Source organism: Chiloscyllium plagiosum, unplaced genomic scaffold (genome assembly GCF_037043375.1).
Source record: "Chiloscyllium plagiosum isolate Xiang-an unplaced genomic scaffold, Cpla_swu_hap1 HiC_scaffold_45, whole genome shotgun sequence".
Taxonomy (NCBI): domain Eukaryota; kingdom Metazoa; phylum Chordata; class Chondrichthyes; order Orectolobiformes; family Hemiscylliidae; genus Chiloscyllium; species Chiloscyllium plagiosum.
Window position 1 is genome coordinate 2,151,828 of NW_028270183.1, and position 24,533 is coordinate 2,176,360.

Here is a 24,533-nt window from a genome sequence, read left to right on the forward strand (position 1 = left end):
AGAGGGTGGGAAGGAGGAAAAGGGAAGGAGAGGGTGGGAAGGAGGAAAAGGGAAGGAGAGGGTGGGTAGCAGGAAAAGGGAAGGAGAGGGTGGGTAGCAGGAAAAGGGAAGGAGAGGGTGGGAAGGAGGAAAAGGGAAGGAGAGGGTGGGAAGGAGGAAAAGGGAAGGAGAGGGTGGGAAGGAGGAAAAGGGAAGGAGAGGGTGGGTAGGAGGAAAAGGGAAGGAGAGGGTGGGAAGGAGGAAAAGGGAAGGAGAGGGTGGGTAGGAGGAAAAGGGAAGGAGAGGGTGGGTAGGAGGAAAAGGGAAGGAGAGGGTGGGTAGGGGAACACTGAAGGGGGAAGAGGGACTTGAGGAGGAAAACTAATGGAGACTGTTCGTGGGAACAGAGGCTGAAAACGGTAGAGTTTCCGAACCCCCGTCATCCCGGGAGTGACAACGAGGACAATCGGCAGAAAAGACGGATGTTAGGCGGGAGAGACGGATTCCCCCTGCGCCGCGCCGGGCCAGGCCGCCGAGAAACCTCGGAAACCCAAAGCCCGGTTTCCACAGCAACCCCCGATCCCGCCAGCGCAGGCACCGCCATATTACCTGCTCCGAGACCCAGACTCACCGCGCAGGCGCGCCCCCGCCGTGATGACGTCAACACGTTCCTCCTCCCAATCCGCGGAGCAACCGTCTCCGAGCAACGGGGCAGTCCGAGCCCATAAATTCCCACAGACTACAGGAGTCAAAGAAACTCAGCTAGTTAGGAAATAAACTGTGTATTTCAGGTTAGTAAAGTTAGAATTATAAAATGTTTCAAACTGAAGTAGGGGATTGGTAGAATTTAAGCATGTGAGGCCATTGCTGCATTGTGTCTAAATGAGCGATTTACCTCATGGCAGCCCCGCACATTCTCCATTTTTAGAAAATAATCCAATTCCATCTTCAGTCTTAAACTGAATCTACCTCCACCGCATTTTCAGCAAGTGTCTTCTAGGTCCTACTGTCACGTGTACCAAGGCGCAGTGAACAGCTTTGTCTTGCGAGCAAGACAGGCAGATCACAGAGTTAAGTAGCACAGATGAGTAAATAATAGGTAAACAGCGGCAAAAACATAAACACAGGTACAGGCGAATGTTAAGAGTTTGTGCGTCCATTCAGTATTCTAACAACAGTAGGGTAGAAACTGTTACAAAACCTGGCTAGTGCATGTGTTCAGGCTTCTGTACCTTCTTCCCGATGGTAGAGGTTGTAGATAAACGTTGCCAGGGTGGGATGGATCTTTGAGAATGCTGGCGGCCTTTCCTTGACAGCAGGCCTGGCAGATGGATTCTATAGATGGGAGTTTGGCCTTTGTGATTGTCCGGGCCGGGTTCACCACTCTCTGTAACCATCTCCGATCTTGAGTGGTACGGTTGAACATACCAGGTAGTGATACATCCAGACAGAGTACTCTCAATAGCGGACCGATAAAAATTGGTAAGGGTATTTGCCATCATACCAAATTTCCTCAGCTGCCTGAGGAAGAAGAGATGTTGTTGGGCCTTTGTAACCAGTGTGTCCACATGAAGAGTCCAAGAAAGCTTGTTGTGGATGCCCACTCCCAGGAGCTTGACACTCTCCACTCGTGCCACCTCTGTGCTGTTAATGTGTAGGGGTGCGTGAGTAACATCCTGCCAAAAGTCAATAATGAGTTCCTTGGGCAAATGTTTCTCCTCATGTCACTGCCCTTAAACTGGTGCCCTCTCGCTCTTGATCCTTCTCCATTGGGAAGAGTTTCTCCCTATCTACTTTGCCCAGACTCTCATGATGTTTCAAATCACTTCACAACCAATTCAACAAAAGCAGTCTCAAAGACTCTATCTGCTTAATTAAAGTCCCTCATTTCTGGGACCATTCTCATTAATCTATTCTATGATTTAAATGATATATTAAATTACAGATACAAATAACAAAGGGTTGATGGTGCAGAGACAAAAGGAGTGGTAATAAGGTTAAAGGTGTGGCCTGAGGAGGTGTGAATGGCAGAATGATAAAATAGAAGGACTCCTGATGGATGTCAGTTATAAAAGTCATACAGCACAGAAGCAGGCCCTTCTGCATAATTCATCCATGCCGACTAGATTGCCTAAAATAAATTATTCCCATTTCCCTGCATTTGGCCCAGATCACTGTAAACCTTTCCTCTCTGTGTACATGTCTTTTAAATGTTGTAATTTTTCCTCTGGCAGCTTGTTTCATATGTGCACCATACTTTGTGTGAAAAAGTTGACCCTCAGATCCCTTTTAAATCTTTCCCCTCTCATCTTAAACCTATACCCTCTAGTTTTGAATTCCCCTAACCTGGGGAACAGACCTTGTCTATTCAACCTCTGTAGTCCGATCCTGATTTTATAAACCTCTATAAGGTCGTTCTTTAGCCTCCAATTCGCCCTACAGCTCAAACCTTCTAGTCTCTGTAACAAATCTTTTTTTGCATGCTTTCCAGTTTAATAACTTGACCTATATCAAGGAAACCAGAAATGCACTAGACTCCAAATTTGGCCTTACCAATGTCTTGCACAGTCGTTACATGATGTCCAAATTCCTGTACTCAGTGTTCTGACCAATGAAGGCAAGTGTGCCAAATGCCATCTTCACCACCCTGTCTACCTGTAATGCCACTTCCAAGAAACTGTATGTGCACTCCTGGATCTCTCTGTTCAACAACACTCCCCAGTCCCCTACCATTAACTGTGTAAGTCCTGCCCCAATTTGTCTTAGCAAGACCCTGCATTTATCTGAGTTAAACTTCATCTGCCATCCTCGGCCCATTGGCCTAGCTGATCAATGTCTCTTGTACTCTTGGATAACCTGTCCACTATACCATCAATTTTGTTGTCATCTGCAAACTTACAATCCAGTTAATACCACTTAATACAGTCTCATCCTACCTCCAGAAGGGAAGATAGTGATGTCAAGGCTGGATAGGGAAGAATCAGAAATGAACAAAATGAAGGTGAGAGAATGATGAAATTGAAAAGAAATGTAATGAAGTTTTCCAGTTTAGGGCAGAGTAGAAAAAGGCATTGCTTGTGTCATACTATACTGGAAAAAGAGTTGATAGGAAGTGATACAGTGTAGGACTGGAATAAGAAATATTCCACGTAGCCCACAAACCAGGTATACCTTGGATCCAGTGTGGTTAACCTTGACTACAACTTTTATTTTAGTCAGTGAGATGAGTTAAAAGCAAAGAAGTTCAGCTGGATACAGATGAGGGGAGCACTGGATCAAAATTGCTTGGATCTCCATTGAAGGAAGAACTGGAACCTGTCAGGCCATCCTGATCAGAGATGAAGGTGTAGAGAGAGATCCATTACAGAATTCTGAATGGTCTGGACAGAGTGGACATTGGGAAGATGTTTCCATTGGCAGGAGAGATGAAGACCCGAGGGCACAACCTTAAAGTAAAGGGAAAACCCTTTAGAATGGAAATAAGGAGAAACTCTTTAGCCAGAGACTGGTGAATCTGTGGAATTCATTGTCACAGAAGGCTGTGGAGGCCAGGTCATTGAGTATATTTAGAACAGAGATAGCTAAGTCCTTGATTGCCAAAGGGGATCAAAGGTTACAGGGCAAAAGCAGGAAAATGGGATTGAAAAACCTATCAGCCGTGATTGAATCACAGAGTAGACTCGATGGGCTGAATGACCTAATTTCTGCTCCTATGTCTTAAAGGGAGATGTTGAGGACAGAGAGCTTTAGAGAAGTCAAATCAGTAAGGAGAGACTGGTGGTTCTGAATGAAGCATCACTTGGTGTGGCTTTGGAGCCCTATTCTGGACAGGTAGTTTCTGTCTCATTGGCTGCACAAATATGATCTGAGAAGATACACAATTCTCTGTTCTCTGCTTTTTGCTAGACTCTCTTCTCCAGCTGAGATTTTTGTCTTGACTTGCCTCTCTCAATGTCCTGAGAGAAAGTGAGGACTGCAGATGCTGGAGAGTCAGAGTAATCCTGATGAAGGGCTTATGCCCAAAATGTCAACTCTCTTGCTTCTCGGATGCTGCCTGACCTGCTGTGCTTTTCCAGTGCCAAACTTTTCAACTCTTTCAATGCCCTTCCAAACAGAGAGCCTCCAGAGGTCACAGCTGTCAGGACTTTCTCTTAGTCTATGGCTTATAGCTTGCAGGTGTTCTTGTCCTGAGGTATGGACATCCAGGACATCATGACTTTATTGACCAATTCATTGTACAGCAGCTCTTTGGGTAAACAGTAGTCATAAATGTGTCTGAGCCTCTACAAGCATTGCTACTTAGCAATGAATCTCTGTTGATAGAATTAGCAATCCCCAGGACCTCTGAGTTGGTGACCTGCACTTGCCAAGAGCTCCTCCACCGTGGACTTAATATATAGCCATGACAGGTAGGCTTTCTATAGTGCCTAGAGCTTCCCTGGCAATTCTCCCTAAACTACAAATCAAGGTAGTGTTGCATATGTCTCTTCAACTGTTTGTTGCAATCAGTGATGATCTCCCTGTCTTTGTTTTCAATGGAACTGTTCTCTTTACTGAAGGACCTGTTGCCTTTTTGATCACTTCAAATGTGCCCTGACATTCCTGCATTCAAGAACATCTGGACATTTCGGCATGTAACCAGTAATTATTGGTACATCACATTGTAATCTGTTTAACTTTATTTCAAATGGCTCTTAGTGCATTCAGAATATCCTCACTCCAGTCTGTCACAATTTATTTCCATAAAAGGACTGGACCGGGGGGGGGAAATGGACCCAAGATAGGAACAATTCAGTTCAATGAGGTAGGTGCAGACTATTGAGGTTTATTGATGTGAATAGGGCTGTCATGTTGAAGGAAACCATGACCTTGTTGTCCTCTGTTTTGTTGTTTTTGATGATGTGAAAGAATTCTGGGTGGAGTAGATTGAGTGCCGTGAGTCTTCTACTCGGTGTTTCAGTTTACGGTGAAGTTCCTTGGCTAATCTGTCTGACGGTGTGCTGGGGAGTGAGACTATAGGTCTGAGGGAGGCCCTTGGTTTGTGTATCTTTGGTAACCCATAGAAACGGGGTTTGTTAGATCCTTTAGGTTTCATTCTTTGGAGGTCTGTCTTGTTACTTTCACCTGTCTTGTGGATGTCTTCAATGTCACTGTAATATGGTTTTCTTGGTTTGTGGAGTCGGGTCCATCGCCACCTTTTAGTAGGTGTCAGTATCTGCGAGTAGTGTGTTTGCTTTTTCAATGTATTGTGTTCTGTTCAGGATGACGGTCATGCGTCCTTTGTCTTCCAGTAGGATTACAATATTTCTGTCTTTTCTGAGCCCTTCCAGTGATATCCTTTGCAGTGTGTTGAGGGTGTTCCCTTCTTTCTTTCTGCTTGTTGTTGGTGCTACTAAGCAGAAAGGGGTAGCACAGTGGCTCAGTGGTTAGCACTGCTGCCTTAAAGCGTCATGTACCCGGGTTCAATTCCAGCCTCAGGCAACTGTCTGTGTGGAGTTTGCACATTCCCCCGTGTCTTGTGTGGGTTTCTTCCGGGTGCTCCGGTTTCCTCCCATGGTCCTAAGATGTGCAGGTCGGGTGAATTGGCTATGCTAAATTCCCCTTTGTGTTCAGGATGTGAAGGTTAGGTACATTAGTCAGGAGTAAATATAGGATGGGAGAATGGGTCTGGATGGATTACTCTTCAGAGCGTCAGTGTGGACTTGTTGGGTCGAAGGACCTGTTTCCACACTACTGATTCTACTGTCTGATGGCCTGCTGGGTTTCTTCAGTACGTCCGTTGTCTTTCAGGGTTAATTCCAGTGTTGCTAGGAAGTCCTTTTTGTTCACATTCCTGTGGTTGAAGTTCATCCCTCGTACTAGGACAGCTTTCTCCGTGTCTGTGAGTGGTTGGTCTAACAGGTTCTTTATCCAAGCTTCTGAATTGTCTGTATTATTGCTGTGTGTGAGCTTGTCCAGTTTTTCTTGTAGGGTTAGTCTTTTCTTTGTCTTGGTCAGTTATTGTTTAGTGTTGATGGTTTGTTCTAGCATAATTGTCCATTCCTGGAATTTTTGTTCGATGTGACAGCCCTATTCACATCAATAAACATCACCCTGGCCAAAAAAACACTGGCTGCACTACTAGATGAGCCAAGGACACAAACACCTGACAACACCAACTACATCAGCAAGGACAGCATCCTCAAACTAGTAGACCTGTGCCTTAAAACCCACTTCGCCTTCAACAACAAGACCGACAATGGGACATCCATGGGATCACCAATATCAGGATTCTTGGCAGAAGCATTTATGCAGAGGTTGGAACAAACAGTCATCCCCACGATCCAGCCCAAACTTTGGGTCCACAGAACTAATTAGAAGAAACCCACAAACACATAAACAACCTCCTTAATGGAATAAAGTTCACCAAAGAGGAAGCGAACAACAACAGACTCCCCTTCCGAGATGGCACGTTAGAACAAAAAGCCAATGGAGAGCTGAAACCAGACCAAATACTCCACCACAGGAGCAATCACCCCAACACCCACAAACAGAGCTGCATCAGGACATTATTTAAATGAGCCACAACATACTGCAGCACCCAAGAGCTACGAAACGCCAAAGAAAACCACCTATACAATGTATTCAAGAACAACGGGTAGCCAGTAAGCACAGTCTGTTGATTCCTCCACAACAAACCTAAAGAAGAAGACACAACGTGTCCAGAGACTCTAGCCACACTACTATACATTAAAGACATCTTGGAAATAACAACAGACTACTCCGACCCCTTAGCATCGCAGTAGCCCACAAACCTTCCAATACATTGAAAAAGCTCTTGATGAATTAAAAGGACCCTTACCAACAACCAGCAGAACGAATGTCATATACAAAATACCCTACAAGGACTGCAACAAACATTACATTGGACAGACTGGCAGGAAACTAGCCACCAGGAAACATGAGCACCAACTAGCTACCAAAAGACACGACCAACTATCACTAGTATCCTTACACACAGACAATGAGGGACACCAGTTTGACTAGGAAAATACATTCATCCTGGGACAGGCCAAAGAGAGACACGCTTGGGAATTCCTAGAGGCCTGGCATTCAAACCGCAATCCATTTACCAACCTCTGAGAAAAAGAACCAGAAGTGATATCAACCACCACAACAGACCCAGACACATAAATAGAAAATGGGACAGAACACCAGTGCTTCACTGGAGGCTGACTGATGTTACCTAGCATGGTGATGAAAACGGGACAGAACACCAGTGCTTCACTGGAGGCTCACTGATGTTACCTAGCATGGTGAGGAAAACGTCTGAGAACAAATCTTCCAGCTCTGTGAGGAAACTTACAACCTGAACCACAACTTGAGCTACAAATCTTCACAAAAATTGCAGTCATGAATGTGTCTGAACCATTCCAAGCATTGCTATTTAGCAATGAATTAGCATTCCTCAGGATCCTCCCCTTCTCCCATACCGAGCAGATCCCCTCAACAGTGAAAATTGTCTTTCGGCAGACACTCTATTGGTCTCTCAGATAACCACTGAGGGGATTTTCTGAGAAAGTGGAGTTGTCATTGAACAGCAGGAGCAAAGTCCACAAAATACATGACCCACTGCTGCTCACATATGTATAACCTCCTCTGGAGGTCTGTAAACACCTCCAGCCACCACACGGCTCCCTAGGTCTGTAACCTCCTCTGGCCCCTACATATCTCCCTAGCTCTATAAACACCTCCAGTCTCTATATCCTTCCCTGTCCATAAACTCCTCTAAGTCCCTAAAACCCACCCCATCTCTGTAACCTCCCTATATTTCTAAACACCTCTAGCCCCAACAACCCTCCACTGCACTCATCCCTATCTCTGAAACTTCCTAAAGTTTCTACATCCCTCCCTATCAGTGTAATCTCCTCCAAGTGTTACAACCCTCTCCATCTCTGAACCTCCTCCTTCTCCAACCACCCTTCCTACCTCGAAACCTCTTACAGCCCTCTCTGTCTTTATAACTTCTGGCTTAAGAGCCCTCCCTAGCTCTGTAATGTCCTTCTGCCACAGTATCCAGCCCCATCTCTGTAACTGCAGCATCAACCAGAAGGGCCTCTTATCTCCCTTTCCTCCAATTTCTATATACAAACATATGGGTTAGTAGCAGAATGCGTTAGCTGTTTTATGTGACTTCAGCCTGCTCTGCCACTGAATATGATCATGGCTGTCCGATTGTAACCTCATCTCGACATTCCTGACTATTACCAATAACCTCCCGCTGCCCTTTGCTTAACAAGAATCTTTTCACTTTTGAATTAAAAATATTCAAGAAATCTGATTCCATCCTCTTTTCAGGAAAACAGATCCAAGGACTCACAGCTCTCTGAGTAAGAAGATTCTGCTCATTTCTGCCTTAAATGGGCAAGCCACAGGAGGAAATATCCACTCTACATCCATCCTGACAGGATCACTCAGGATTTTTGCATCTCAATCAAGTTGCATCTTACTCTAAATTATAGTTGATATAAACTCAGCCTGTCTGATTTGGCCTCATAAGTCAACTAACCCATTCCAAATATTAATCTAATTTTCTGAACTGCTTCCAATGCATTTAAATCTTTCTATAAATAAGGTGACCAATGCTATAATTCAGATGTGGTGTCACCAATACCCTGTGTAACTGGACATAAACTCCTTAAATGGAAATGGTTGAAGATCAATGTGGAGTATGATGAAGTGGGGCGTGAGGGAACCTGGTCCTGGTTCTATGAAGGAAGAAAAATAGTGCGGCCAGAAGTGTGGGAAATAGACCAGTCACAGCTGAAGGCCCAATCCACCATAATGGGGGTGAATCTGCAGTTAAAGAAGAACATGTCAGAAGCACTGCAACTGAAGGTGGTATCATTAGAACAGGAGAACAGAGACAGAGAAACTGAAAGAAAGAATGGAATGCCAACAGGAGACAGAATGCGAGGAAGTGGAGCTGAGCTGGTTTTGGGAGTCAGTAGGTTTGTAACAGGTTATTAGTGGATAGCCTTTCCCTGGAAATGGAGACAGAAGTCAAGGAAGGGTCGGATGAGTCAGACATGGATCAGCTGAAAGTGAGAGAAGTTGGAAGCAAAATTGATCATTTTTTTCTTTTCAGACAAGAGCAGGAAGCAGCAGTGATACAGTCATTGACGTACTGAAGAAAAGGTTATGGGAGAAGCAGGAATGGAACAAGAAATGTTTCTCAAACTCCCAGGCATAATATGAGTCCCATGGTCACTCATTGTATTTGCTAGAGGTAAAATAAGTTAAAAAAGAAGTTGAAAATGCCTACTTTTGCAAGAAATAGCATTTGAATGGGTCTCTTTCAGCAGCCATGTATTTGTGACAGGCAACATCTCAATAATGTTTTCAATGGTTTTGTTAATTAACATAACTCATGATTCCAAAAGAGCGGTTTTGGGTCCTGACTCAGTATTAGATAACGTATATTTATGATATCACAATCTGGCCCTTCTGCATACTTTAAGTGTATGAAGAGCATCCAGGTGCAAGCATGCTGAAGTACATGGGTCTTAGTCAAGTTGGATCCACTGCCATTTTCAAGAGTCCATGCTCCTGTCACAAAAGGAGGCCAATTTTGCTGACTATCTGTCTTTAGTGACATTTGCTAATTGAAATATGAATATTGTCAGGGAACTTTGAGAACTTCCCCCACTTCAAAATTAGGGCCATGCTATCTTTCACAATGGTCAGAGACCCAGGTAGTCTCAATCAAAACCAGTTTCCCTTATCTTGAGCTTAAATCTTAGCCAACATCTTTGGAGTAGTGTTTGAACATGATTCAGAGTAGCAACTAATTCCTATTTCATTATTAGTCTTGCTTTTGTAAATAATTACAAAACCTACAAAATATACAAGGGAACACACTCTTCATGAGCAGTATTTCTGTTAGGAGCTATTAGCTTCTGCCCCAGTAGGAATAAGATTGAGATCGCTCACCTCTCATTGTCAGCATGAACCTTACAGCCATCACTTGGAGCTTGATTAGAGCTGAATTATCAGACACGAAAGGGCAATATTCTGACCAATCGGTCCAAACAATCTCCCTGACCAGGGTATTAAATATTGCATGCTGGTCACCTGGACGGTCATGATCTCCCTCAGCAGAGATCACTCAAAGCCCAAAGCATTACCACAAGATGGTGGTTAATTCCATCTGCAAATAACAGAATTAAGTTTATGTAACACCTTCATCTCTATTCGACAAGAGTTACAGATACTAATAGTTTAAAATGAGAAGAGCTGTGACATTGTGAATTTAAATCCACCAGGTGGCACCCTTTAAACAAGTGTGATCCCGTGCAGCGAGGTTTCTGATGTTTGGCTTTATCAGGACAGATAGGAGGTTGGCCTTTGTGATTGTCCGGGCCGAGTTCACCACTCTCTGTAATTGTCTCTGATCTTAATGGTACAGTTACCATACCAGGTAGTGATACATCCAGACAGAATGCTCTCGATGGTGCACTTATAAAAGTTGGCAAGGATTTTCACCATCATGCCAAATTTCCTCAGCTGCCTGAGGAAGAAGAGATGTTGTTGGGCCTTTGTAAGCAGTGTGTCCACATGAAGAGTCCAAGAAAGCTTGTTTTGGATGCCCACTCCCAGAAGCTTGACACTCTCCACTCATTCCACCTCTGTGCTGTTAATGTGTAGGGGTGTGTGAGTAACATCCTGCTGAAAGTCAATCATGAGTTCCTTGGTTTTGCCGGCATTGAGAGCGAGGTTGTTCTCAATGCAGCATTTTTCCAGATCTTCCACCTACCTTCTGTAATCTGTTTCGTCGCCATCTGAGATTCGACCGACTATGGTGGTGTCATTAGTCAACTTGTAAATGGCATTAGTCTGGTATTTGGCGACACAGTCATGGGTATACAGTGAGTACAGTAGGGGATGAGTACACACCCTTGGGGGGCTCCAGTGTTGAGTGTTAGTGAGGATGAAATATTGTCCCAAGCCTCACTGATTGTGGCCTGTGGGTCAAGAAACTGACGATCCAGTTGCAGAGAGTGGGGCTCAGTCTGAGATCATTAAGTCTAATAATCAGTCTCAAGGGGATAATAGTGTTGAAGGTTGCACTGTAGTCAATGAGTAGAATTCTTACGTAGCTGTTCTTGATGTCAAGATGTTCTTGGGAGGAATGAAGGGCAAGTGATATGGCATCTGACATGGATCTGTTGATCCGATAGGCAAATTGGAGTGGGTCAAGAGTAGTGGGGAGGCTGGAGTTGATTACTGCCATGACTAGCCTTTCAAAGCACTTCATAACCACCGAAGTTAGGGCCACTGGGCGGTAGTCATTGCGACATGTTGCATGAGCCTTCTTAGGCACAGGGATGATGTTGGCCTCTTGAAACAGGCAGAGACAGTGGCTTGCTGCAGGGAGAGGTTGAAGATGTCCGAGAAGACCTCTGCCAGTTGATCTGTGCATGCTCTGAGTGCATGGCCTGGTACTCTGTCTAGTCCCATCGCTTTTCTTGGATTCACATGAAGGAAAACTGATCTGACCTCTGATGCAGTGACTGTTGGGATTGGTTCATCAGGACTTGTCAAAATAGGTGTTACCTCTCCGCCGAAATTCTGCTCATAGTGAGCATAGAAGGCCATGAGACAATCTGGGAGGGATGTGTCATCATCTGCTATCTTGAACTGTCTCTTTTTAGAGCCTGTGATGTCATTCAGTCCTTGCCATAGTCGCCAGGTGCCTGTCTGGGTCTCTAGTTTGGATTGGTATTGGTCCTTAGCTGTCTTAATGGCTCTGCGAAGGTCACACTTGGATTCCTTATATTTGAGTGGGGCTCCTGATCTGAAGGCCTCACGCCTGGTTTTTAGCAGGTTCTGTCTGTCCTGATTCATCCAGGACTTCCTGTTGGGGAGCACCCAGATTGATTTCCTCGGTATGCAATCCTCCACACACTTGCTGATAAAGTCTGTGACAGTGGTAGCGTACTCGTCCAAGGTACCTGCGGCCTGTTTGAACATGCCCCAATCAGCCGATTCCAGATAGCACCGGAGTTGATACTCTGCCTCCTCCGACCAGCACTGGACCTGTATCCGCGAGGGGGTCTCCTGCTTGAGCTTTTACCTGTAAGCTGGGAGAAGAAACACGGCATTGTGGTCGGAGTTCCCAAAATGAGGGTGGGGGATGGAGTGGTAGGCATCTTTCACAGTGGTGTAGCAGTGGTCTAAAATGTTTGGGCCCCCACACCAGGCTCTTAGCATTCAGCAAAGTATCCCGAGTAAGTCACTCACTTACTGGTTAATCAGTGACCCTGAACCCTGATATAACGGGCAATGTGGGGGTTTTGTTGTACAGTACTAATGTCTGAGCCTCTGGGCAGAAGATATGCTCTCAAGACCCATTCACCCCAGAGTTATGTCATAACATACTCAAACAGGTTGGTGAAATAAATAATATAATGGCAATGTGTACTTGGTTGGAGTGATACCTAGTGCATAGGAGTTGTGGTCGAGACTAATCATCTGTTCAGTTTTCTGTACGTGCAGGTTGTTGCCTTTTTAAAAATCAGATCTCATTGATCCTCTTTACACCTGCATCTTGTTTCCTGTCTGTATGTACTGCTCAGTTAGATCTCAGAATGAGTCTCCACTCACGATGAACAGAGATAACAAGCTTATAATCAAAAGTTCAATTTCCGGATTCAAATCACAAAATGTTTTGAAGATTGAATAGAAAAGGACATTTTGATCTTTTATTCCACATAGCCTTCACACCTGGCAAAGGGCACGTAAGGTTCTGAAATGTCATCAATATAGCATCTGTTGTTTTGGATGTATCGGTAAGGTGTCAGTCATCTGGAGGATGTAATTTCTCTAGTATTCAACTGTTGGCTACAACATGAGTGGAATTTTCTTGGATTTAGACCAGTGTCCAGTGAGGACAGACCTAAAGCACAGTGATGTTGTCAAATTGCATTAATTTCATTACTCAGGAACTCTACAGGTTAACTGGAGAAGATGGGACATTCTGATTACATTGTATCCGACTCCCTCTTTCTATCTGTCCACCTCTGTATGTATACGTCTGGCTGTGACAATATTTTTTCTTTTCATGCATTCATGGGAGATGGTCATTGCTGACTTGCATTTAGTACCCATTCCTATGGCTCAGGGGGGAGTTAAGAGGCAGCCACATTGCTGTGGGTCTGGAGTCGCATGTAGTCCAGACCAGGTAAGGAAGGCAGATTTCATTCCTAAAGGACATTACTGAACCTGTCCAGCACAGTTTTGGAATGATCCAGTTGGCCTATGGTCTCTGACAATAGCTTTTTATTCTAGTTTTTTCATTAAATTCTCCAACTGGGAGTTGACCTCATGTTGCTGCTTCATTCATGTAGATCTCAAGAGGACCATTCTACTTCTCTTGATTGTGTGGGTATCTGTCTGTCTGTGTATTGATGTGTGTCTCTGTATATGTTTATGTATATGTGTCCCTTCATGTGAGTGCCAGTCTGTCTGTGTGTGCTGTCTAACCATCACTCGGTATCCTTATATCACTCAAGTAAAATCACTGCAAGATTGTTGTTATAACTCATTTAATGCTCAAATGTATTTCAGGCTGCAGAAGCTGTCCCTATTCATCTTGAGCTGATACATCTCCCCATCACCACAACATGTCCCTGCACCTCAAATAACCACTTCGTCAGACGAATAATCTGACATGTGTGGTCTTGCAAAAATTACCCACATCCTGAACACAAATACTTTTTAAAAGACTTTTTCACACTGATATCTAAATTTACGAGCTCTGAGGAATTCACATTGAATTTGACAGCACAGAATAAGGTCATGGAGTCTGTGCTAGCTTTTTGAAAAACTTATATTATCACTGGCACCTTGATAATCTCTCCTCTCTGAGTATTTATCCTTCTCGTGTGTCAGCATTGACTCTGAACTCAGGAGGTTTTGGCTTGGCAGGTTCCACTCCAGAGAATTGAGCATCTACTGCGGCCTAACATACTCAGTGCACAAGGAGTGCTGGATGAGATGTTAAACTGAAGCCCTTTCTGCCCTTTCCAACATTATTTCAAAGAAGGGGTACTAGAGTTCGCTCTAGGCTCCTAGCCAAACTTTATCCCTTATCCACAAAAACAGATGATCTGGTCATTATCACATTACTGCTTATGGGAGCTTGCTGTGGGCAAATGGCTGCTGATATTTTTTGACAACTTCATTTCACAAGGATTTCATTGACTGTAACACACTTTGGTTATCTTGTGGTTGAGCAAATTCTTTCTTTTATTCCCTTTTGAAAGAAGTTTCAATATTTTCTCACCTGCTGGACAAGTTGTCACTCCTGATGAAGGGCTTATGCTTGAAACGTTGACTGTCCTGCTCCTCAGCTGCCGCCTGACTGGCAGTACTTTTCCAGCATCACACTTTTTGACTCTGATCTCCAGCATCTGCAGTCCTCATTTTCTCCTAGGTTGTCACTGTCTTTTCCAGTGGATTTGACACTGATTCCAGATGTCCTGCTCCACTCTTCCATTATCTAAACCTTACCCCTCCACAATACAGCCTCCATCTTCCCTTTCTTCCTCCAATCCAGCCCTCGTCTACATGACTGTCATCTCACTCCCTCCCTTCCCACTCCCCCTATCTCTATGAAGCAGTCAGAATGGCATCATCACTCCCTCGCTGATTGCCATGCCCCTGGCTCTGTAGTAGTTCCTGGGACTCAGTGCCCTGTTTACAGGGATTAGCACAAAGAGCCAGAAATTAAGTACAAGATATTGCCAGTGCATCAACCATGACACACTAGTGTCCATGTGTTATAACCTGTATGTCCTAAGATGATATTAAGACCATAAGACATAGGAGCAGGAGTTGGCCATTTGGCCCATCGAGTCTGCTCCTCCTCTATTCAATGAGAGCTTGGCTGATCAGATAATCCTCAACTCCATTTTCCTGCCTTTTCTCTCTTTTCTTGTCATCTGTTAGATTAAGATTCCTGTTCCAACCTCTAGGTTTTATGAAAATATTCCTGAAGAAGGGCATGTGCCCAAAACGTCGAATCTTCTGTTCCCTAGATGCTGCCTGACCTGCTGTGCTGTTCCAGCAATAAAGTTTCAGCTTTGATCTCCAGCGTCTGCAGACCTCACTTTCTCCTTTATGAAAATATTGAATTGTAGAAAAATGGGTGACACCTTCAGCCTATTGTGCCTGTGCAGGGTCTTTGGAAAACATACAATTCAATTCTCCCTCCCTGTGCTTTGCACATAACCCAACAGAATTTCTCCCTTCAGGTATGGAACAAATGGCAATTTTTGTTTGATTGGTTCACAGCATATGGGCATCACTGACTTCCCAGTGTATCGGAGGATTGTAGGGATACCTACAGAACTGTTACAGAGGATGTTCTAGGGCTTTGACCCAGCAATAGCATCAAACCTGGATATTGTCCAGGCTTTCTGCATTGAAGACTGCTTTAGTATCTGAGGAGTAGCAAAAGATGCTGAACATTGTGCAGTCAATAGCAAACATTCCCACTTCTGGCCAAACGATCAAGGGAAGATCATTAATAAAGCAGCTGAAGATGGTTGCACCCAGGAACTCAGAGGGCCCTCCTGTGGTGCAGAGGCAATGTCCATGCCCCTAGACTAAAAGGCCAGGATTCAAGTTCCACCTGCTCCAGAGGCATACAATAATAGGTTGATTAGGAAAAGTGGTTAAAAAATACACTGAAAAATTGGTGCTCTTGTTATGTGGTGTTAGTGTCCCTGCCTCTGAGCCAGAAAACTTCTGTTCAAGTTCCACCTACTCCAAATGTGTGTCACAATATTTCTCAGGTTGATTAGCAAATATTTACCCTGAGGAACTCCAACTGTGATGTCCTGGGATTGAGGTGATTTATTTCCAGCAACCACAATCATCATCTTTTAATGCAAACATATAGGGTAGGAGCAGGAGGAGGCCACTTACCATTTAATAAGACAATACCTGATCATCAAATCCACATTCCTGCCTATCCTCTGATGTGCTCGGTCAATCTCACACCTCCACCACATACCAGTAGCTATGTAGCAAGTACACTGCAACTGTATTAAACATGGCCAGGTCTCAAAGTCTAAAGGGAGTAGTCCTCAGTCAAATCAAGGGAGCTTACTTTCAGTCAGGAGGTCCCAAACAATAAGTCAAGGGCAGCTTCTAACATCATTCCAAGGATTGGATATGGTCAGTCTGTCATTTGGGTGGTTGGGGGTCCAAACTCCGACAGTTTGGAAAGTTGATGTATGTCAGCTCTGTGTATCTGGTGCAACCAGTCCAGGAAGTTGCAGGAAATCAGTCAGGAAGCTGCACAGAGATTGGTCAGGAACATGGCCAGTCATCAGTATTGGCTGGTCGTTCAAATCAGTCAACAGATGGGTCAAGGCCAATTCTGCGGCTCCATCCTTGAAAAGTCATTGGTTTATTATCAGGGCTTATTGCTACAGGAGGAAAGCTGGGGAACTCAAATGTGAGAATTGGAAAATGTATGCAGGGGTATTCCAATTTGGAAAGTAGGGCAAATCAATATATTTTGAAGGGGGACGATGATAGACCATGAAAGAACAATGCAGGGGGAGGTGAGTATCATCGACAGTCAGCAACACCCTTGCTTTGGTGAGATAGAGCACAACTATTATCTGGCATGTTGGCCCGATATAGCTGCAGTTGGGTGTAAAGTAAGCAGATGTAAATTTTGATAGATAGTTTGGGTAGGTGCTTGGGAAGCTCATAGCCAGTGGGGTTGGGGGTACTGGGAGGAGAATGTGTACATTTGGGAGTTCATCAAGGGTAAGAGGCTGAGGCTGAGACTCACTGCATAAAGCATGACAGCTGTTTCCTTCTATCATGCTGCAAATAACAAGTGCAACAGAACTGCAAATGGCTGCCATCAGACCTGGAATGCGTTTCATTTCGTGGGATGGGACTTCAACTATTGAAGATGTAAGGCCCTCCAAAGGTACATCAACATCATTACGCAGACAACCATACAGTTCAGCTGGAAGACACCTTCAAGCATTACCCATGTAATGATACCATGTCTTTAAGAGATGTTTTAAATGCTTTTTTGATGAAGAAAGGTTGACAGAGAGAGGTGACGAACAATTTACTTGGAGCCAATGAAATAAACAATTTGTGAAGTCTTGGGGTTTCTTTTAAAGTTGGAGCAATAGATGCGGCATGAATGGGTGCTGTCAAGCTCTCACAGAACAAGGATTTTTAGTTTTAGCTTTCAGTAGCAGTTGCTGATGGGGTCATAAAGCTGGATGTGGAAGCTGTTATTCTTCTCTCTGTTACAGCTAAGAGCTTGGGCTATGTTCTTGCTGCTAGAATTTCTTGTGAGACAATCTATTTTACTGAATTTGTCTTTGCCAATGGTGTGTTTATGTGATATTACTTTGTTGGAACAGTTACTTAGTAATAGTCACAGAGTCATTGAGATATACAGCATTGAAGCAACACCTCACATTTATCTAAATCATACTCCATCTGCCACTCCTCAGCCAGTGGCCCAACTGATCAAGATCCCGTTGTACTCTGACGTAACCTTTTTTGCTGTCCACTACATCCACTACATTTTCACACGGATGATCCCTGGAATGACAGGTCTAACATATGAGGAACGGCTGAGGATACTGGGATTGTATTCGTTGGAGTTTAGAAGATTAAGGGGAGACTTAATAGAGACGTACAAAATAATACATGGCTTGGAAAAGGTGGATGCTAGGAAATTGTTTCAGTTAAACGAGGAGACTAGGACCCGTGGACACAGCCTTAGAATTAGAGGGGGTCATTTCAGAATAGAAATGCGGAGACATTTCTTCAGCCAGAGAGTGGTGGGCCTGTGGAATTCATTGCCACGGAGTGCAGTGGAAGCCGGGACGCTAAATGTCTTCAAGGCCAAGATTGATAGATTCTTGTTGTCTAGAGGAATTAAGGGCTATGGGGAGAACGCTGGTAAGTGGAGCTGAAATGCGCATCAGCCATGATTGAATGGCGGAGTGGACTCGATGGGCCGAATGGCCTTACTTCCACTCCTATGTCTTATGGTCTTATGGTCTTATCTCCAAGTTTGATATCGGCTGCAAATTTACTAACCATACCTCCTATATTCTCATCCAAATCATTTATATAAATGACAAAAAGCAGTGGGCCCAGCACCATCCTTGTGGCACACTGCTGGTCATAAGCCTCCAGTCTGAAAAGCAACCCTCCACCAACACCCTCTGTCTCATACCTTCAAGCCAGTTCTGTATCCAAATGACGACTTCTCCCTGTATTCCATGTGATCTAACCTTATTAACCAGTCTACCACGAGGAATCTTATCAAAAGCATTACTGAATTCCGTATAGAGCACGTCCACAGTTCTGTCATCATCAATTCTCTTCATTACTTCTTCAAAAAAACTCAATCACGATAGTGAGACATGATTTCCCATGCACGTTGACTATCCCTAATCAGTTTCCAAATGCATGTACATTCTGTCCCTTGGGATTCCCTTCAACAACTTGCCCACTTCTGATGTCAGCCTGTGGTTCCCTGGCTTTTCCTTACCACCTTTCTTAAATAGTGGCATCATGTTCGCCAACCTTCAGTCTACCTAACCTGTGGTTTAAATTATCTTTTATTCTGTTAAGTTTTCCAGTAGAGTTATTCCAATTTAGAGTCATAGAGATGAATAGCATGGAAACAACTTCTTTTACTGTATTTTAACTATAGTGTATGAGTAAAGAGTATGTGTATGGATATGTGTTTTACTTCAAGACTGGTAGTTTGACCAATCAAATTGCATCCAAAATGCAACGTTTGGCACTCATCTTTAAAATAAGAAAAAGTTAGGGTCTTGGCTGTCTTCTTAATATATTTTGAAGGTATTTAGTCAGGTCTGTAACAAATTGCAGGCTTTTGTCGGGATCAAAATCTCTAATTCCAGGCTGGGTCTAAGATTGTCTGACTCAAAGGCAGTGAGTGGTGAGTGTCGGTACTTTTTATTTCAGAATTTGCGTTTGATTGTTTTAAACAGGGTGTGCCTTGTGTGGTGATGGCTCTTTCAGTCACTATGAATTTCCTAGGGGTGGAAGAAGTCACTTCAGAAGTTTTACAGAAAGTGAGCAAGGCAAAACCTTTGGAATTGGCAGACTTGCTGGAGTTGGAGTTGCCTTTGTCCATGTGTAAAGGGAAGGCAATTGCAGCAATAATTCGATATTTACGATTGGTGGAATAGTCATCAGAATTATTGGAAATTGCTAAAAATTCAATTGTAATTGAAGCAGCTTGAACATTTAAAGGAAATGAAACAGTTTGAATTACTATTAAAAACAGAGGAAAAGGAAAAGGAAAGGAAGGCCCCAGTGGGAGAAAGAAAGAGTTTTTGAACTTCAGAAGTTGGAACTAAAAACTCAAATTCGACTTAAAATGGCGGAGGTAGACGTGAAAGTTAAGAGAAGTGATGGCAACAGTGATGGAAAGCAATTCCATCGTAGCCAAGGGACTGGTGGGATTTGTTTAAGTATGTCTAAGCATTACCTAAGTTTGACAAGGATGTAGAAAACTTTTTCATTTCATTTGAGTAATTGGCTAAACAAACAAAGTTGGTGGAAAAAGCTAGTGAGATATAGTACTGCATTACTATCAGAGGAGTTATCTGAGGAGTATGAGGAGGTGAAAAAAGTCATTTTAAGTGCATATGAGCTAGTACCAGAAGCCTACAGAGAATGTTTTAAGAATCTAAGAAGAGAACCTGGTCAAATATACATAGAGTTTAAAAGGATTAAACAAAATAATTTTGATAAGTGGAAAAGGCATTCAAAATTGGTCACCAACATATGACACTCTTAGAGAGATAATTATTTTGGAGGAGTTCAAAAATTCATTTCCTAAAGTAGGGAGAACTTGTGGAAGAGCAGAGAATTAGCAACTGAAATTGCAGATGATTTTGAGTTAGTTCATAAATCAGAGTTTGCCTTCCGACATCAATTTCATAGAACATAGAACATTACAGCATAGAACAGGCCCTTTGGCCCTCGATGTTATGCCGACCTGGGAAACCAATCTGAAGCCCATCTAACCTACACTATTACATTCTCATCCATATTCCTATCCAATGACCATTTAAATGTCCTGTGGGGGATATAAATTGGGGAAAAGAAAAATCCTCAGTTGGTAAGGGAAAAGGAAATCTCATTGAAGATAGTAAATGTAGGTTACTAGATAGTGAAAGGAAACTCATGAGCGGGTGGGGGGGAGAGGGGGGCGGCAGTGAGAAGAGAAGTAAAAAGCTCAGGTGTTTTCACTGCAATAAAATAGGCCACATGAAGTCACATTGTTGGTGGGTTAGAAGTTCTCATGACCACATGATGTAACATCATTAACCAACACCACTAATGACTATGATGTACAAGCAGTGAGTTGTGGCCTAGAATGGTTCACTCTAGTTGCCAAAGTAGCAAGCACCTTCCAGTAGTCTGCACTTGTTTCAGGAGCTGCTCACTTTATATCTTGGACCACAAAACCTTGTGTTGCATTAAGGATGGTGACGCTCTGCGTCTTCAATCTTGTGGCAGCAGCTAAACAGACACTTTGCTCACACAAAGTGATGAAAAGTGAATATATATTTCCAAATGTAAAAACTTCTTTACAATTAAGTGTTACTTATGCCATCTATACATCCACAAATAGTCTTAAGACATAAGATGTAAGAGCAGAAGTCAGCCATTTCGTCCATCGAATCTACTCCTCTCCATTCAATGAGATCGTGGCTGATCTGATACTCCTCAGCTCAATTTTCCTGTCTTTTCCCCATAACCTTGATTTCCTTGCTGATTAAAAGTCTGTCATATAACATGGGAACAGATCCATAAGTCCAGCTCATCCCTGCCAACCAGGTATCCTAAACTGATCTAATCCCTTTTGCCAGTATTTGGCCCATATCTCTCTAAACCCTTCCGATTCGTGTACCCATCCAGATGTCTTTTAAATGTTGTAATTGCACCAGCCTCCACCACTTCCTCTGGCAGCTTATTCCACACATGCACCACCCTCTGAGTGAAAAGGTTGTCCCTCGGGTCTCTTTTAAGTCTTTCCCCTCTCACCTTAAACTATGCCCTCTCATTTTTGGATACCCTATCCGTGGAAAAAGACCTTAGCTATTCAACCTATTCAAGCCTCTCAGCCCCCAAAGTTACCCCTTAGGTCCCTTTTAAATCTTTCCCCCTCACCCTAATCCTCCAACCCAGGGAAATACCTTGTCTATTCACCCTATCCAGGCCCCTCATGATTTTATAAACCTCTATAAGGTCACCTCTCAGCCTCCAAAACTCTAGGGAGAAAAGCCCCAGACTATCCAGCCTCTCCCAATAGCTCAAACCCCCAATCTCGGCAACAATTCTTGTAAATCTTTTCTGAACCCTTTCAAGTTTCATATCATCTTTCACATAGCAGGGAGGCCAGAATTGAATGCAATACTCTAAAAGTGGCCTCAACAACATCCTGTACAGCCACAACATGACATTCCAACTCCTTTACAAAATGCACTAACCAATGAAGGCAAGCGTGCCAAATGCTTTCTCCGGCACCCTGTCTATCTGCGACTCCACTTTCAAGGAACAATGCACCTACATCCCTATGTCTGTTTGTTCAGCAACACTCCCCAGCGCCCTACCATTAACTGTATAAGTCCTTTCCAAATTTATCTTACCAAAATGCAGCATCTCACATTGATTTAAATTAAACTCCCTCTGCCACTCCTCAGCCCATTGGCCCATCTGATCAAGGTCATATTATGTCTGAGATAACTCTCTTCGTTGTTCGCTGCACCTCCAATTTTGGTATAATCTGCAAATTTACTAACCATACCTCCTTTATTCACATCCAAATCATTTATATAAATGACTAAAAGCAGTGGACCCAGCACCAATCCTTGTGACACACTGCTCGTCACAGCCCTCCAGTCCAAAAACCAACTGTCTACCACCACCTCTGTCTCCTACCTTCAAACGAATTTTGCATCCAAATGGCTAACTCCCCTTGGATTCCATGTGAGCTAACCTTCCTAACAGTCTAATATACGGAACCTTGTTGAGCACTTTGCTAAAGTCCATATAACCACTCTTTCTTCATCAATCTTCTTTGTCATCTCTTCAAAAAAGTCAATCAAGTTAGTGAGACACAGTTTCCCATGTACAAAGCCATGTTGGCTATCAGTTCTTGCCTTTTCAAATGCATATAAATCCAGTTCTTCAGAATTTCCTCAACAACTTACCCACCACTGATGTCAAGCTGACTGGTCACCTTTCTTAAATAGTGGCACCACATTAGCCAAGCTCCAGTGTTCCGGCATATCACCCATGACTGTGATGATACAAATATCTCAGCAAGGGCCCCAGCATTCTCTTCCCTATCTTCCCACAAAGTTCTGTGAATCTCAGCCTTGACTATACTTAATGACCCTGCTCTACAGCCCTTTATGGTAAAGAATTCCACAAATTCACTACCCTTTGAAAACAATCTTCATCTGTCTTAATTGGGCAACCCCTTATTCTGAGATCAAGGCCTCTGATCCGAGACTCTCTCACAATGTGAAACAGCCTCTCTGCATTTAGCCTGTCAAGCCCCCTAATAACCTTGTATTTTCCTCTCATAATAAGATCTCCTCTCATTCTTCAGAACTCCAATAGGTACAGGTCCAACATACTCAACCTCTCCTCATAGAGTCATAGAGATGTACAGCATGGAAACAGACCCTTTGGTCCAACCCATCCATGCAGACCAGATATCCCAACACAATCTAGTCCCACCTGCCAGCACCCAGCCCATATCCCTCCAAACCTTTCCTTTTCATATACCCATCTAAATGCCTCTTAAATGTTGCAATTGTGCCAGCCTCTACCACTTCCTCTGGCAGCTCATTCCAAGCACGCACCACCCTCTGTGTGAAAAGGTTGCCCCGTAGGTCTCTTTTATTATCCTTCCCCTCTCACCCTAAACCTATGCCCTCTAGTTCTGGACTCCCTGATCCCAGGGAAAAGACTTTGCCTATTTACCCTATCCATGCCCCACATGATTTGAGAAACCTCTATGACGCCACCCCTCAGCCTCCGACACTCCAGGGAAATCGGCTCTAGCCTATTCAGCCTCTCCCTATAGCTCAACTCCTCCAACCCTGGCAACATCCTTGTAAATCTTTTCTGAACCCTTTCAAGTTTCAGAACATCTTTCCCATAGGAAGGAGACCAAATTGCATGCAATATTCCAACAATGGCCTAACCAATGTCCTGTACAGCCGCAACATGACTTCCCAACTCCAGGGAAACCAGCCCTAGCCTATTCAACCTCTCCCTGTAGCTCAAATCCTCCAATCCTGGCTACTTCCTTTTAAATCTTTTCTCAATCCTTTCAAGTTTCACAACATCCTTCCGATAGGAAGGAGACCAGAATTGCATGCAATATTCCAAAAGTGGCCGAACCAATGTCCTGTACAGCTGCAACATGATCTTCCAACTCCTGTACTCAATACTCTGACCAATAAAGGAAAGCATACCAAACGCCGCCTTCACTATCCTGTCTACTTGCGACTCCCCTTTCAAGAAACTATGAACCTGCACTCCAAGGTCTGTTTGTTCAGCAACACTTCCTAGGACCTTACCATTAAGTGTCTAAGTCCTGCTAAGATTTGCTTTCCCAAAATGCAGCACCTCATATTTATCTGAATTAAACTCCATCTGCCACTTCTGAGTCCATTGGCCAATTTGGTCAAGATCGTGTTGTAATCTGAAGTAACCCTCTTCGCTGTCCACTACACCTCCAATTTTGGTGTCATCTGCAAACTTACTAACGATACCTCTTATGCTCGCATCCAAATCATTTGTGTAAATGACAAAAGGTAGAGGGCCCAGCACCGATCCTTGTGGCACACCACTGGTCACAGGCCTCCAGTCTGAAAAACATCCCTCCACCACCACCCTCTGTCTTCTACCTTTGAGCTAGTTCTGTATCCAAATGGTTAGTTCTCCCTGTATTCCGTGAGATCTAACCTTGCTAATCAGTCTCCCATGAGGAACCTTGTCGGACGCCTTACTGAAGTCCATATAGATCACTGCTCTGCCCTCATCAGACCTCTTTGTTACTTCCACAAAAAACTCAATCAAGTTTGTGAGACATGATTTCTCATGCACAAAGCCATGTTGACTATCCCTAATCAGTGCTTGCCTTTCCAAATACATATACATCCTGGGCCCTCAGGATTTCCTCCAACAGCTTGCCCACCACCGACGTCAGGCTCACTGGTTTATAGTTCCCTGGCTTGTCCTTACCATCCTTCTTAAACAGTGGCACCACGTTAGCCAACCTCCAGTCTATGGCATCTCACCTGTGACTATCGATGATACAAATATCTCAGCAAGAGGCCCAGCAATCACTTCTCTAGCTTCTCACAGAGTTCTAATACCACTAAACCAAGAATAGACCTATCAATGTTGTCATGGACAAAAGCAAATAGATGAGACTTTTTGACTCCCTC

General features: G+C 43.7%; 1 long non-coding RNA gene across 1 annotated transcript in view; it reads left to right on the forward strand.

The window, feature by feature from the left end:
• The first annotated feature begins 684 nt into the window (after positions 1 to 684).
• LOC122552320 (uncharacterized) overlaps positions 685 to 24,533 on the forward strand; it is a 68,666-nt gene continuing 44,817 nt past the window's right edge. The window contains exon 1 of the long non-coding RNA XR_015754515.1: positions 685 to 770. This is a non-coding gene — a long non-coding RNA (uncharacterized LOC122552320). The remainder of the gene's footprint in view (positions 771 to 24,533) is intronic.